Here is a 15,478-nt window from a genome sequence, read left to right as displayed (position 1 = left end):
GACTGAGGATGAGATGTTTGGATGGCATCACCGACTCGATGGACATGGGTTTGGGTGGACTCTGGGAGTTGGTGATGGACAGGGAGGGCTGGCGGTTCATGGGGTCACAAAGAGTCGGACATGACTGAGTGACTGAACTGAACTGAATTAAAGCAGGATCTCTATCATGTAAATATGTACTTCTGAATTCTGACACCAGAGGTGTTTTTAAGATGATTTATTCTGAGTTTTCCCCTGAGACCCAAAGAACAGAGCACTTTGAGCTGGACCCAGTGTTTAGCATGCGTGCGCGTGCGCGCGCGCGCGCGCGCACACACACACACACACACACACACACACACACACACATTAATTTGATGAAAGGCCTCTGCCCCCCACTCCCCGAGATCCATCACTTCATGCTGGCTCAGCACAACCCATGATGCTAAACATTTCTTCTTGAGATAACACCATCCCGAACTCACGGGACTGGTTCTGTATCTCTTTTGCTCTCTGTCTTCTAAATAAAAGGTTTGTGGGTTGTTGCGCTGCTCATATTAGAAATAAAAACTATTTTGGGAAGATTTGAGTGTCAGAAGCTCTTAGATAAGAAAAGATGAATTAAGTTGTCAAACTCTTCTTTTCAGAGTATGAATGCAATAGATTCTTGTATAATGAAGTATCATTATCCAGGGGTGCTGAGAATCCCTTTTCTTTCTCCTCTTTGTGTTCCATCTCATAGTCCTGGAGGTACTTGAGAGTTATATGGCACTTGTAACAACTGTACAGGTGATTGAAGATATTTCATAGAAGCAAACCATTCATATTACTTTTAAAATGTAAATATGTAGACGTAGCTGCATGAAACATAATACTGATTCTTTATATTGATAACTAGATGGATATTAAACACAAAGATTGCAATCATTTAAATTTATAAATATATTTAATAAGATTTAATAAAATATTCAGTTAAATTTAAAAGTTCAACTATATTTAAATAATTTTGTTTAAATGGTGCACTCATGTATTATTTTCACATTTGGACTTAAACAGATAATACAAATAGTTTAAAGCAGTAACTTTTTGAAAATATTCTAAGTAATTATAATTTAAATGTACGTTCATTTTAACTTACATTTTGATAACATGTACTCAAATTTTAAACATTTTGAATGAGATTGCACTTTATTTTTAATTTGTTATTACTGTCAGTTGAACATAAATTACATGAAAATCTTTAAGAACATAATCAGGAATTCCCTGGTGGTCTAATGGTTAAGACTCTGAGTTTTCTCTGCCCTAGGCCTGGGTGGAATGTGAAGTCAAGTGGGCCTTGGAAAGCACCACTATGAACAAAGCTAGTGGAGGTGATGGAATTCCAGTTGAGCTGTTTCAAATCCTGAAAGATGATGCTGTGAAAGTGCTGCACTCAATATGCCAGCAAATTTGGAAAACTCAGCAGTGGCCACAGGACTGGAAAAGGTCACTTTTCATTCCAATCCCAAAGAAAGGCAATGCCAAAGAATGCTCAAACTACCGCACAATTGTACTCATCTCACATGCTAGTAAAGTCATGCTCAAAATTCTCCAAGCCAGGCTTCAGCAACACGTGAACCGTGAACTTCCAGATGTTCAAGCTGGTTTTAGAAAAGGCAGAGGAACCAGAGATCAAATTGCCAACATCTGCTGGATCATGGAGAAAGCAAGAGAGTTCCAGAAAAACATCTATTTCTGCTTTATTGACTATGCCAACGCCTTTGACTGTGTGGATCACAATAAACTGTGGAAATTCTGAAAGAGATGGGAATCCCAGACCACCTGACCTGCCTCTTGAGAAATCTGTATGCAGGTCAGGAAGCAGCAGTTAGAACTGGACATGGAACAACAGACTGGTTCCAAATAGGAAAAGGAGTATGTCAAGGCTATATATTGTCACCCTGCTTATTTAACTTCTATGCAGAGTACATCATGAGAAACGCTGGACTAGAAGAAGCACAAGCTGTAATCAAGATTGCCGGGAGAAATATCAATAAACTTCAGATATGCAGATGACACCACCCTTAAGGCAGAAAGTGAAGAGGAACTAAAAAGCCTCTTGATGAAAGTGAAAGAGGAGAGTGAAAAAGTTGGCGTAAAGCTCAGCATTCAGAAAATGAAGATCATGGCATCTAGTCCCATCACCTCATGCCAAATAGATGGGGAAACAGTGGAAACAGTGTCAGACTTTATTTTTCTGGGCTCCAAAATCACTGCAGATGGTGATTGCAGCCATGAAATTAAAAGACGCTTACTCCTTGGAAGAAAAGTTATGACCAACCTAGATAGCATATTCAAAAGCAGAGACGTTACTTTGCCGACTAAGGTCCATCTAGTCAAGGCTATGGTTTTTCTTGTGGTCATGTATGGATGTGAGAGTTGGACTGTGAAGAAAGCTGAGCGCCGAAGAATTGATGCTTTTGAACTGTGGTGTTGGAGAAGGCTCTTGAGAGTCCCTTGGACTGCAAGGAGATCCAACCAGTCCATTCTAAAGGAGATCAGCCTTGGGATTTCTTTGGAAGGAATGATGCTAAAGCTGAAACTCCAGTACTTTGGTCACCTCATGTGAAGAGTTGACTCATTGGAAAAGACCCTGATGCTGGGAGGGATTGGGGGCAGGAGGAGAAGGGGACGACCGAGGATGAGATGGCTGGATGGCATCACGGACTCGATGGACGTGAGTCTGAGTGAACTCCAGGAGTTGGTGATGGACAGGGAGGCCTGGCGTGCTGTGATTCATGGGGTCACAAAGAGTCGGACACGACTGAGCGACTGAACTGAACTGAACTGAAGGGAACTAAGATCTTGCAAGCCATGCAACATGGCCTAAATAAATAAATAAACCAACATATAAAATATGGCTCTATTTCTTATTTTTAAAACAAGAACATAGTAATTTTGCTGAAATCAAGAAAATGTTGCAAAATAAATGAATGATTTATGGATTACTTATGTCTTTTGTCACTCTTACGAAACGTCACTAGCTCATCCAAACTCCTTTATTAAACTGTTCTATCATAGCTCCATTGGTAAAGAACCTGCCTGCAATGCAGGAGACCACGGTTCAACTCTTGGGTCCAAAAGATCCCCTGGAGAAGGGATAGGCTACCCAGTTCAGTATTCTTGGGTTTCCCTTGTGAAGAATCTGCCTGTAATGTGGGAGACCTGGGTTCCATCCCTGGGTTGGGAAGATCTCCTGGAGAAGGGAAAGGCTACCCACTCCAATATTCTGGCCTAGAGAATTCCATGGACTCTATAGAGTCAGACACGACTGAGCAACTTTCACTTTCACTTTACATGCCAAAGCAGACAAACAACATACATTTTTAAACACCCACATTTGGAAATTCCTCTAAGTACAATCCCCTGTAATGTACAGCCAGCAAAGACACCATGACATCCCCTCATTTTCTTGGCTAAATTTAGAAGCATATATTTTCAGAACATGAAATTAAATTACAAAGGTCATAGGACAAATGAATAATATGTCATGTGTGGTTAATTACACTTAGTTCTAAAGAACAAAGTCATCCTAGCCTCTATATAAAAATTGTGTGTATAGTTATTTCATTTTGAAATGTCAAAGGGTTACTTGGTTTCAAGAGGAAAATGGATAAGCACAAAGATATTTATGTAATACTGGAAAAAATATTCCTTAGTAGAATGTAATGTTTAATTCTTTATTGCTTTCTTTTGTCCTGTGGCTGGCTTATAAATATGCAACGCACAATTCTTTGTGCCACTGAAATTAAAGGTTCACAGTATTTTCAGTCCTTTCAGAGAAAAGAACCAAATAATTAAGATACAGAAAAGATATGATTGTTTCCCAACAATTACTATATCTGATGAACCATTATAGTCATAAGAGACACAGAATTACATTTAATCTTTTTCCATGAGATAACCTGTACTTTTAACTTCAAACCAGATGCTGTTTTTATCTACCCTTAATACTTCAGACTTCAAAAGGAAAACATTTCTGAAATACTTGAATCAAAGCCACTTGTCTGCCTAGTTTTTCTTTCTACTCTAATTAAAGCAAGGAACTTAATTGTGAGTGAACTCATTCTAATACTCCAATAAGACAAAATAAGCAAGCCATATTGTTAATAGCAATGATGGAAGTGATACCTCTGGGCGGTCTAGCAAATGCTTACCTGTGACTTGGGGTGTTCACCTAAAAAAAGACACACTGAGGTCAGCTCATTTTTTGTTTTGGAGGGTAATTTTGCTCTGCCATGTTCTGGGAGATCAGGGAGAGTTTTCCTCTCAATATTTTTTTTCCTCTGTTGCCCTAGGACTTATGTTCTAGCTTATTCCGGTTGGTTTAACAAGCACCACTGGACCCTTATTGTCAGACACAGTGCTGAATGTTAGGAATTCAAAGATAAATACTACAGTCTTTGGGGTCAAAAAGCCCAATCTAGAGGATTCAGATAATGGGAATACTGTGTGATACGTATTCTCTGCTAGAGGCATGAGTATGGTCTAGCCCAACCTACAGATTCTGAGTCCAGAGGAGAGAATCATTTACTTCATCTGGATAACTCCTCTAGGGTCCATTCAAACTATAAAATGTATATGATTCTAGTTGATGTATATGACTGATGTATATGTATATGATTCTAGGTTTCTTATTATTTCAGCTGAGGCATTTAACAGACCTTCTCCAATGCTGACATCAAAATTGGTCTTACGGCCTCTTCCAGGCTTCTCTTTATGTTTTCCTTATGTTACTAACCTACCTAAAACCCCACAGTTACTTTTTATCCAAGGAGGGCTGTTTTGAGAGTACAAAACTCCTTCAGCCTGATTTGGTGGAGAATGACTTTGTCATCTTACTCAAGTTACTTTCCACAGACTCAAATTTTAAAAGACTTTACTTGTCTTTGATCCTTTTGAAATGAATACAAGTCTGAGACTTAACTCCTCTTTTCTATTTTGGAAAAGAGAGGCCTTAAATTGGTTCTATCCTGTGATTTATTGGGCAGCTTCTTGCCAGTGTCTGAGGCTGATCCCAGTCTCAGTTTCTTGGTTTGCATCACGCAAGCGCATAGGGTTAGCTGATTCAGGAATCATTCTGTTCTTTGTACCCTTCTGTTGGCCACTTCTAAATAAGTAGAACCATCTTCCAGCTTGAGTTGTAAAACTCATATTTTGTTTTGGTTTTTTGAGGAGGTTTCAAGAAGACCCAAGGTAAAATGAAATGAATTATAAATCAGTGAATTTCAAATGGGAGTAAGGAGGGATAAGAGCTTTTTCAAACCACATAGCACCCCTTTGCCCATCCCTGTCCACTGCCGCATCTGACAAGAATGACTACTGGAGAAACTGATAATAGCAGATCAGAATCTGGAGGCCAAGTTCCCTTTACATTTCTGTCACCAGCTCCCCAGATGCTCTGTGATCCTGGTTTGCCGTTTGGTCAATACACTAATCTGTTCATCTCTATATTTTGAATTTAAATGAATAAAAAAATTAAGTGAAATCTCAAAGAATGAAATATATATTGAAAAAGCTATCATAGGAAAAATATATGTGTTTCGACTGTCTACTGTACTTAGTCCCCAAAACAAATGGCAGAGTTGGTTGAATTGGGTTCATTCAGTAAGCCTCATTTCCCCCTCAAAGAAGCAGACTTTCAATTGTAGCTGGAGGATGCAGTTTCAAAATGATGCCATTCATTTCCTGGGGTGCATTTGAGGTGTGTTATCTAAACTCCAAGGGCATATCCCTTTACCTAAGGGATAGTAGAATGCTGACAGGGCCCAGCAGAGCCAGGCAGTTACAGACCCACAGAGGGTGAGGATGTAGCTTGGAGACCCTCATAAGAAGTCTCAGAGAGCCTTTGAATTTGGTACTCTCTACCAGTTACCTGAGTTCATCTCATTCCTGGCCAAAGGCATTTTCCCCTTAGCTTTCTCTAAAAGTCTCATCTTGCCCTGCCTCCCCCTCCACTTTAGTTCTAAAAATCCTTGTTCTCCCTAGTGTCCTAAGAGGCAGTAGCTCTTGTCTGGCCACTCAAATCCTTGTTCCTCTCTCGGACCTACCTATCTTTATGGCTTTGTTGCTGTTCAGTCGCTAAATCATGTCCAACTCTTTGAGACCCCATGTACTGCAGGACACCAGGCTTCCCTATCCTTCACTATCTCCTGGAGTTTGCTCAAACTGTCTATTGAGTTTGCAATGCTACCCAAGCATTTTATCCTCTGACACCCTCTTCTCCTCCTGTCCTCAGTCTTTCCCAGCATCAGGATGCAATGACTCAGCTCTTCACATCAAGTGGCTGACTATCTTTATGGCTAGCAAAATCTAATTTATTATCAGGCCATTTACAGAAAAAAAATGTGTCAACCCATGATCTAAAGCAGCCATGGCTCCTCTGCAGGGGTCTAGCACCATCACTCTTGGCCTCTCATCTTTCCCTTGCTCAACATCCCCTCAGGAAGTCATATGAGTTGTGCTACTGTTGAACTTGGGAGAAGGAACAGAACTTAGGGCAGCCCTTATCTCCACAGAGCCAGCCTATCACAGCAGGATGAATTCTGGTCTATTCTCTGCTGTGTAGTACAGGGCCAACAATCACTTTGCTCTAGAACTTTGTCTCAGGATAGACTCGAACTGACCCAAGCTCAGAGAGACTGCTATCTAGCCAGAATTCAAACTTATTCCATTTTAGTGATAAATGTAATCAGCTAGCCAATGGCCCCTCATATTAGCAGACTGGGGCATTTGCTCCTTGTAGTCAGGGAGCAAAGTGATTTAAATTCTTTATTTACAGCATCACAACTGAACAGGGAGAAGTAGGAAGATGATCTATCAAAGGATAATTTGCCACAGAGACAAAAGAGCTCATATTCTTGGGCCAAGGCCCATTCTCTCCCAAAGAGTATTTGGGAAACTGCTACCAACTTTGGTTCCCTAGGCTTTGGTTTTCTATGCTATAGGCTGACCCCACCTCTGCCCATCACCTCTGTTCATCCAGGTTTTCTCCAAACCATCAATTAACTTTACACTTGTTAAATTAACAGTTACTTTCTGGTGCTTGCTAACCTGAGATTACCCTCTAGGTCTCCTTGGCTGAATTTATAGGTGTTTCCAAAGTTTTCAGTTACATACTGATTATCTATCAGTTTACTTCAATTGACTTACCATAATCTCTGTGTGTGTGTGTGTGTGTGTGTGTGTGTGTGTGTGTGTCTTACTCATTTAACTCCCAGAAGGAAACCTCATTTCCTACTTCCAGGTCTCTTTGGAAGCCATTACTCCATTTACTGCCAACAAAGGCATTTTTGAGCTCTCTGGAAAGAAAGCTTTCAGTGTAATTTTTTTTATTATACTTTAAAACTTAACTACCTGAATTCAAGCACTTAAGCAGTTTTTGCTGATTTCATATTGTAATAACTTATTATAATATGAGCTAATGATGACAAATACCTTGTAAAGCCTCTCAGTAGAACTCACCTGGTTTTTAACCACTGTTAGTCTTATGCAATAAACTCAGCACATCTTTAAGATCTCTGATTTGTTTCCAAAGAAGATGGATAAAAATATTTGACTCTTGAGCAACGAAAAGCTAGCTGTATGCCTTCTACAATCAGAATCAGTCTCAGATCAGAAGCATCTACCCCCACTGTCTCCCTTTTTTTCCTCACCAAACATCTCTCCTGTGTGAGGCATAGTTTGGGGCACTGTAGCTATAATAGTGAAAATATGACATGATAGATTATTCTTGACCTAATGGGTCTTAGATTCTAGTTGAGGGAGACAGACTATAAAAAGGAAAAAATAATAAACATGAAAAATAGCAGTACCTGGTAATTGCTACAGAAAACAAAACTGAATAATGTAATAGATGGAGGTCATCAGTTTAAGCTGAAACCTCAACAAAAAGTAGGAGCCAATTATAGGAAAATAAGGGTAAAGAACATTGCCAGAGAGGAGACCTGAGACAGGCCTGAAAGGAGAAACAGGCTTGGTGAGTGAGGGAAGAGAAAGAAGGCTGGAGGGTGGCTGGTGAGGAGGAGAGTGGGAATCAGAATAAGACTTCCATCTAGAGCATGGCATGGGGAATGTGTCAGGGGCAAATACCATGATAATTTCCTCAGTTAGAGGGACTGTGGAAACTGTAACTGCCTTACCCTGCCTTATGTTTTCACTCTATCTTAAAAATATGTAATAAGCAAAAGGTGGGCATATAATATGGGTTTGTTCAGTCTCCATAGCATTATCTCTGGCCAAATTCATCTGTAAGTCCTTGTAAGATTTATCAGGTGATACCCATGTTCCAAACAAATGAAATGACGTTTGAGAAGACCAAAAGGGCAAGGATGTTAAAAATTCATCACCATGCCCCTCAAGATCTCAGAGGTCAGTCAGTTCAGTTCAGTCGCTCAGTCGTATCTGACTCTTTGCGACCCCATGAATCGCAGCACGCCAGGCCTCCCTGTTCATCACCAACTCCCGGAGTTCACTCAGACTCACGTCCATCGAGTCCGTGATGCCATCCAGCCATCTCATCTTCTGTCGTCCCCTTCTCCTCCTGCCCCCAATCCCTCCCAGCATCAGGGTCTTTTCCAATGAGTCAACTCTTTGCATGAGGTGGCCAAATTACTGGACCTTCAGCTTTAGCATCATTCCTTCCAAAGAAATCCCAGGGTTGATCTCCTTCAGAATGGACTGGTTGGATCTCCTTGCAGTCCAAGGGACTCTCAAGAGTCTTCTCCAACACCACAGTTCAAAAGCATCAATTCTTCAGTGCTCAGCTTTCTTCACAGTCCAACTCTCACATCCATACATGGCCACAGGAAAAACCATTGCCTTGACTAGATGGACTTTAGTCAGCAAAGTAATGTGTCTGCTTTTGAATATACTTTCTAGGTTGGCCATAACTTTTCTTCCAAGGAGTAAGCGTCTTTTAATTTCATGGCTGCAGTCACCATCTGCAGTGATTTTGGAGCCCAAAAAGATAAAATCTGACACTGTTTCCACTGTTTCCCTATCTATTTCCCATGAAGTGATGGGACCAGATGCCATGATCTTAGTTTTCTGAATGTTGAGCTTTAAGCCAACTTAGAGGTCACAGGTGGTTAAAAGCCAAGTGCAGAAAAGTAAGGCCCAAGTGAATGACTTTATGAATTGTTTCACTAAATTTGATGAAATTATCCCTTTGTGGAGGGATGGCGGTATCAGGATTCTGGGTCTCAAAATGTGTCTTCCAGCTCAATGGGACCAAGGAAAGGATAAGTCAGGCCTCAAAATGTATGTTGGCCCTGAAGTTTGCAGGTTTGTAAACTCATTGTTCTCAGTTCATTTGTGAGAGAGCTGGCTCTGGGGAACTGATTCACATTAATCAGAGTTATAATAGACTAATTAATAAAGTACAATGCCATTTATTCATTACCTATGAGAGTTATAACTACCAACTGAAATTCATATATTTGGTCAGCACACACTCTTCCTGGTAGAAAAATCTATTTAAGAAATTAAATTAAAGCTGGATGGCTAAAAGTTAAATATGGAAGCTGAACAAATTGAGGTGGATATTTGGAAAGGCAATATTCATTAAGCAGTGTTTTTTTCTTTACAAGGACATACAGTCCTAGCTGGGCAAATGATCCACTGTTCAGCTGGACAGGGAAGGCCAGGGTTGGAGAAACACTGGCAAATTTTTACTCCCAGTCTCTCCTTTTTTCTAGAACTGGGCCACTGATTCCCAGAGGGTGGTCTGAAGGCCACCTACAGAAAGTACTCCTTGGGTAGTTATTAAAAATGCATTTTTCAGACCCTGCCCCACACTTCTGAATCAGAATCTATAGTCTTGGGCTGGGAATACTGATTTCAATTATTTTTCTGTGGAACTGTAAGCACATCAAAGTTTTGAAAACCACTGCTAGCTGCTAGACTATACAGCCTTAGGCAAGTTAGTTATTTACTGCTCCAAGACTTAGTTTATCTGTCTGTAAAACAGGGATAATATTAGGTCCTATCTTCCAGAGCTATTGCAGGGATCAAATGAGTCAAGACATGTAAAGCCCTTAGAACAGTGTCTGGTACCTAGCAAGCCCTCGGTACCTGCATCCTGTCATTATTATTATCATGATTATTGTCATCACCTTCATTGTCATTATTTGGCTTGCCACATTCTTGTTTGCTTACCAAATTTTACTTTTTTAATTAATCAAAGCCAAGTTTATTGGTTATTATAGGAAGGGAGACCATACCCTTGACAGAGTCTTAGAAACACCTCCCAGATTGATTTTCAGTGATGACATTTCAGGATTTCTGCTTCTTAAATGATGGAAAAGATGGTATTCTAAGCCATTTCTAAATCATGTATCAGAATGGATTTATTTTCCAGAAAGTTTCTAATGGCATCCACAGTATTTAAATCAAGTTTATTTTGGTCTCAGAATTTGGTACATCCTTGCCTCTGCTTTGAAAGTTAGGTGGCATCTTACTTGGGGCTAAAAGTTATCTGTCCACTAGCAACAGCAACATATCAAGTTATTTAAAGTCATTTCTTTAAATGTTGTCACTTACTATGAATTACCCTCAACTTTACACCTTCCTTTGCAAAATGAACACAATGTAGAAATAGAGTTCTCTCATCTAGAAATTGTTGAGTGAAATCTCTTACAGTATGGATGTCTTAAAAATCTAAAAACAGAATCTAAGAATAGAACTATCATATGACTGAGCAATTATACTCCTGGGCATATATCTGGAAAAGATGAAAACTCTAATCTAAAAGGATCCATGTACCTTAATGTTCATAGCAGCATTATTTACAATAACCCAAACAAAGAAACAACCCAAATGTCCATCAACAGATGGGCACACACACGCACACAATAGAATATTCAGTTCAGTTCAGTTCAGTCGCTCAGTCATGTCTGACTCTTTGTGACCCCATGAATCACAGCACGCCAGGCCTCCTTGTCCATCACCAATTCCCGGAGTTCACTCAGACTCACGTCCATCGAGTCAGTGATGCCATCCAGCCATCTCATCCTCTGTTGTCCCCGTCTCCTCCTGCCCCCAATCCCTCCCAGCATCAGAGTCTTTTCCAATGAGTCAACTCTCGCATGAGGTGGCCAAAGTACTGGAGTTTCAGCTTTAGCATCATTCCTTCCAAAGAAATCCCAGGGCTGATCTCCTTCAGAATGGACTGGTTGGATCTCCTTACAGTCCAAGGGACTCTCAAGAGTCTTCTCCAACACCACACTTCAAAAGCATCAATTCTTCAGCACTCAGCCTTCTTCACAGTCCAACTCTCACATCCATACATGACTACTGGAAAAACCATAGCCTTGATTAGACGGACCTTTGTTGGCAAAGTAACGTCTCTGCTTTTGAATATGCTATGTAGGTTGGTCATAACTTTTCACTCAGCCATAAAAAATAATGAACTATTGCCATTTGCAGCAACATGGTTGGACCTGGAGAATATCATTTTAATTGAAGTCAGAGAAAGACAAATATTTATATGATATCACATTCATGTGGAATCTAAAAAATAATACAAATAAATCTATACAAAATAGAAACAGACTCACAGACATAGAAGTCTGTTTACCTCATGATTACCAAAGGGGAAGGAGTGGGGGAAATAAACTCAGAGTATGGAATTAAGAAGACTACACATAAAATAGGTAAGCAACAAGGGTTTACTGTGTAACACAGGGAACAATGTTCAGTTTCTTATAATAACCGATTGTGGTTATTACAAGTGGCTTCCCTGGTGGCTCAGTGGTAAAGAACCTACCAATTCAGGTAGACACAGGTGAGACAGGTCCAGTCCCTGGGTCAGGAAGATATTCTGGAGGAAGAAATAGCAACCCACTCCAGTATTCTTGCCTGGGAAATCTCATGGACAGGGGAGCCTGGTAGACTACAGTCCATGGGGTCACAAAAGAGTTGCACTTGACTCAGCAGCTAGACGGCAACAACAGCAAAACTATAATGGAAAAATAATTTGAAAGAAAAAACAATGTACATATGCAAAACTGACTCACTTTACTATACACCTGAAACCAGCACAATACTGTAAATCAACTATACTTCACTTTAAAAAGATAAAATAGAGTTGTTGAAAATGAATACATTTTTGCTAAAACAAAAGCTGAGTCTAACCTGGTAAAGAAAAAGGGAAGGTATACCCTGGGTTTAGCCAGGGCTCAACTCCTCTGACTTCCTGTATGTCCAATCTGCTTCCCAGGGCTGGGTCTCTCCCATTGTAATCAGTATGGATTCTTGTCCTTCCATCTCACTTCTCACCAGTAAATTGTGAGCCTACACTACCCACTGATCTGCAGTGGAGGGAACAGCCTGAGTTACTGATGACAAGCATGGCTCAAACAGCTTGCTGAGAGTGAGCCATGCCTACCAGACTCGCAGTGCTCCACTTGGCTCTCCCCCATTTCACTCACGTGCTGGTTTTTGCTAAACATAGCCCAGTTCCCAGGTCACCAGCTGGCAAGGCTCTGAACTATTTTTAGCTGGGTCCAGAGCTCAGGGCACTAAATTGGGATAGGTAGCTGAGATACCGCTCTAGCTTTTAAAAATAATAACTTCTATTTTTCTCTCGTTACAATTTATCATGACTTCAATTTAGACTTTTTGGAAAATATTGCTGAGGAAAAGGTGAGAACATGGAAAACACGTAGCAAAAGGAAGAAAATTAAAATTTCCCTAATTTTAGGGCAATACTCTTCATTGAGGTGCTATATCTATACATAGTAAAGCACACTAATCTTAAATGTACATTTTGATACATTACGTAAGTGTGTACTTCTTTAACCCAAACCCAGATCAACATTACAGATATTCCAGCACCCCAGAAAGTTCTTGCTTGTTCCTCTGCTGTCAATATCCCTATGCCTCACACACCTATAATTCCTATCCTGACTTTTATTACTTTTGATTTATCTATTTTTGAGTTTCATATAAATGGAAACATATAGTATATACTTTTTGTGGGGGGCCACACAGCATAGCTTATGCAATCTTAGTTCCCTGACCAGGGATCGAACCTGCACCCTCTGCATTGGAAGCACAGAATCTTAACTACTGGACCACTAGGGAAGTCCCCATCATCATGGTTTTCTTTTATATTTCTCTCTATATAGGAGAAGGGAATGGCAACCCACTCCAGTATTCTTGCCTGGAGAATTCCATGGACAGAGGAGCCTGGCAGGGTATGGTCCATGTGTTGCAAAGAGTTGGACACGACTGAACGACTAACACACACACACACACACACACACACACACACACACACACACAATTTTTACTTATTTATTTATTTATTTTTGGCTGGATTAAGTCTTCGTTGCTGCATCGACTTTTCTCTAGTTGCAGCGAGCGGGGGTCAGGGGCGATCGTGGCCTACTCTAGTTGCAGTGTGTGGACTTCTCATTGCGGTGGCTTCTCTTGTCATGGAGCGTGGGCTCTAAGGTGCGCAGTCTTCAGCAGCTTCGGCATGTGGGCTCAGCAGTTGTGGCTACCTGGCTCTAGAGCCCAAGCTCAATAGTTGCGGCACAGGGACTTAGTTGCTTTGCAGCATGTGATATCTTCCTAGACCAAGGATCAAACCCGTGTCTTCTGCATTGGCTGGCAGATTCTTTACCACTGAGCCATCAGGGAAGCCCTCATCATGGTTTTCATTAGCATTTCCCTAGTGATTAATGACGCTGAGTACTTTTTCAGACACTTGTTGGACATTTTAACAATCTCATCTGCAAAATGCTTGTTCAAATCTTTGGCCTGTTTTAAAAATTGAGTTGTTTGGCTTTTTTCTTATTGGTTTATAGAATTCAAGCTATTTGTTGGATATCTACCTATCTGTGTCTCTATTGATCTATCTCCTCTTGGTCTGTGCTTGCCCTTTCACAAAACTTGTTAATTTTAAGGAAGTCAAATTTATCAGTCTTTTCTTTTATGATTGCTGCTGCTGTTGCTGCTAAGTCACTTCAGTCATGTCCAACTCTTAGCGACCCCATGGACTGCAGCCTACCAGGCTCCTCTGTCCATGGGATTTTCCAGGCGAGAGTACCAGAGTGGGGTGCCATTGCCTTCTCCGCCTTTTATGATTACCTTTTCTATATCCTGTTTAAGAAATATTTGACTGCCCTGCAGCCATGAAAATTTTCTCCCATGTTTTCTTCAGAAGCTTTATTGTTTTACCATTTAAATCTGTGGTTCAGCTGAACTTAATTTTTCGTGTATAGTATGAAGTAGAGGGCAAAGCTCTTTTTTTTTTTTTTCCATAAGACTATCCAGTTCCTACAGAATTGTTTACTGGAAAGACCATTTTCCCCCACCACATATGTGTAAGTCTTTTTCCGGACTCTACTGTCTTTGTCTATTCTTGCACCAATGCCACATTATCTTAATTCCTGTAATTTTATATCAAATATTTTAATTTGGTAGTGTGTGTGTGTTTTATTTGCTCAGCTGTATCTGACTCTTTGTGAGCCCCCTCCCTGGACTGTAACCTACTAGGCTTCTCCGTCCATGGGATTCTCCAGGCAAGAATACTCAGGTGGTGTGCCATTCCCTTCTCCAGGGCATCTTCTCAACCCAGGTCTCATGCATTGCAGGCAGATTCTTTACCATCTGAGCCATCAGTGAAGCTCTTGGTAGTATAATCCCCAGCTTTGTTCTTTCTCTTCAAGGTTGTCTTATCTGTTTTAGATTCTTTGCATTTCTATATACATTTTAGACACAGCTTGTCAATTGTAACCACCACCTCCCACTCCAGAAAAAAGGTAATTGAGGTTCCGATTGAGTGCCTTGAATCTATAGATTAATTTGGAGAAGACTGATATCTTATTCTCATTTTCCCAATTCATGAACATAATACATAGATCCATTTATTTAGGTGTTCTTTAATTCTATCCTACTTTTATTTTAACTTAGAAAAAGATTAGGCATCGGGTTTTCCCTCTGTGTGTGTGTCTGTTTTGTTCTCTTTTGCTTTCCTTCTTACAGCTCTCAGACACCCATAGAAACGTATACACACACAAGGGGTAGTACATGGTCACTGGAGGGGGACTTCCATGTCTCTTCTCATGCTCCGAGTAGTTTAAACATTATATTTGCATATCTTGTGGCTCAAGCAAAACCCAATCCACACAGGAATAGCTGGAATATTTTTTTAAACTAAAAAATATTTTATTCATTCAAGCTACAGGAGAAAATTTGGTCTTAGCTACTAAAAAATGACAGTTTTGTGGCATTAAGTCAGATTCTTGGACCCTCAGAGTCCTCATTCATAAAAAGACTAAGGACCAGGACATTAAAATTCTTCTAAGCTACAACAGTCTCCTATTTTACTCAAAGGATGACTCAATATAGTCTATATATTTGTCTATATATAGTCTATATATTGAGTATATGTATTTTCCTCATCCTGTGTTTTCCTTTAAATATGTATTTTATATTCTGATATGTTTTG

The sequence above is a fragment of the Budorcas taxicolor genome, chromosome 11 (assembly GCF_023091745.1).
Source record: "Budorcas taxicolor isolate Tak-1 chromosome 11, Takin1.1, whole genome shotgun sequence".
NCBI classification, from domain to species: Eukaryota; Metazoa; Chordata; class Mammalia; order Artiodactyla; family Bovidae; genus Budorcas; species Budorcas taxicolor.
The sequence above is the reverse complement of the archived record's forward strand: the minus strand, read 5'-3'. Positions refer to the sequence as shown.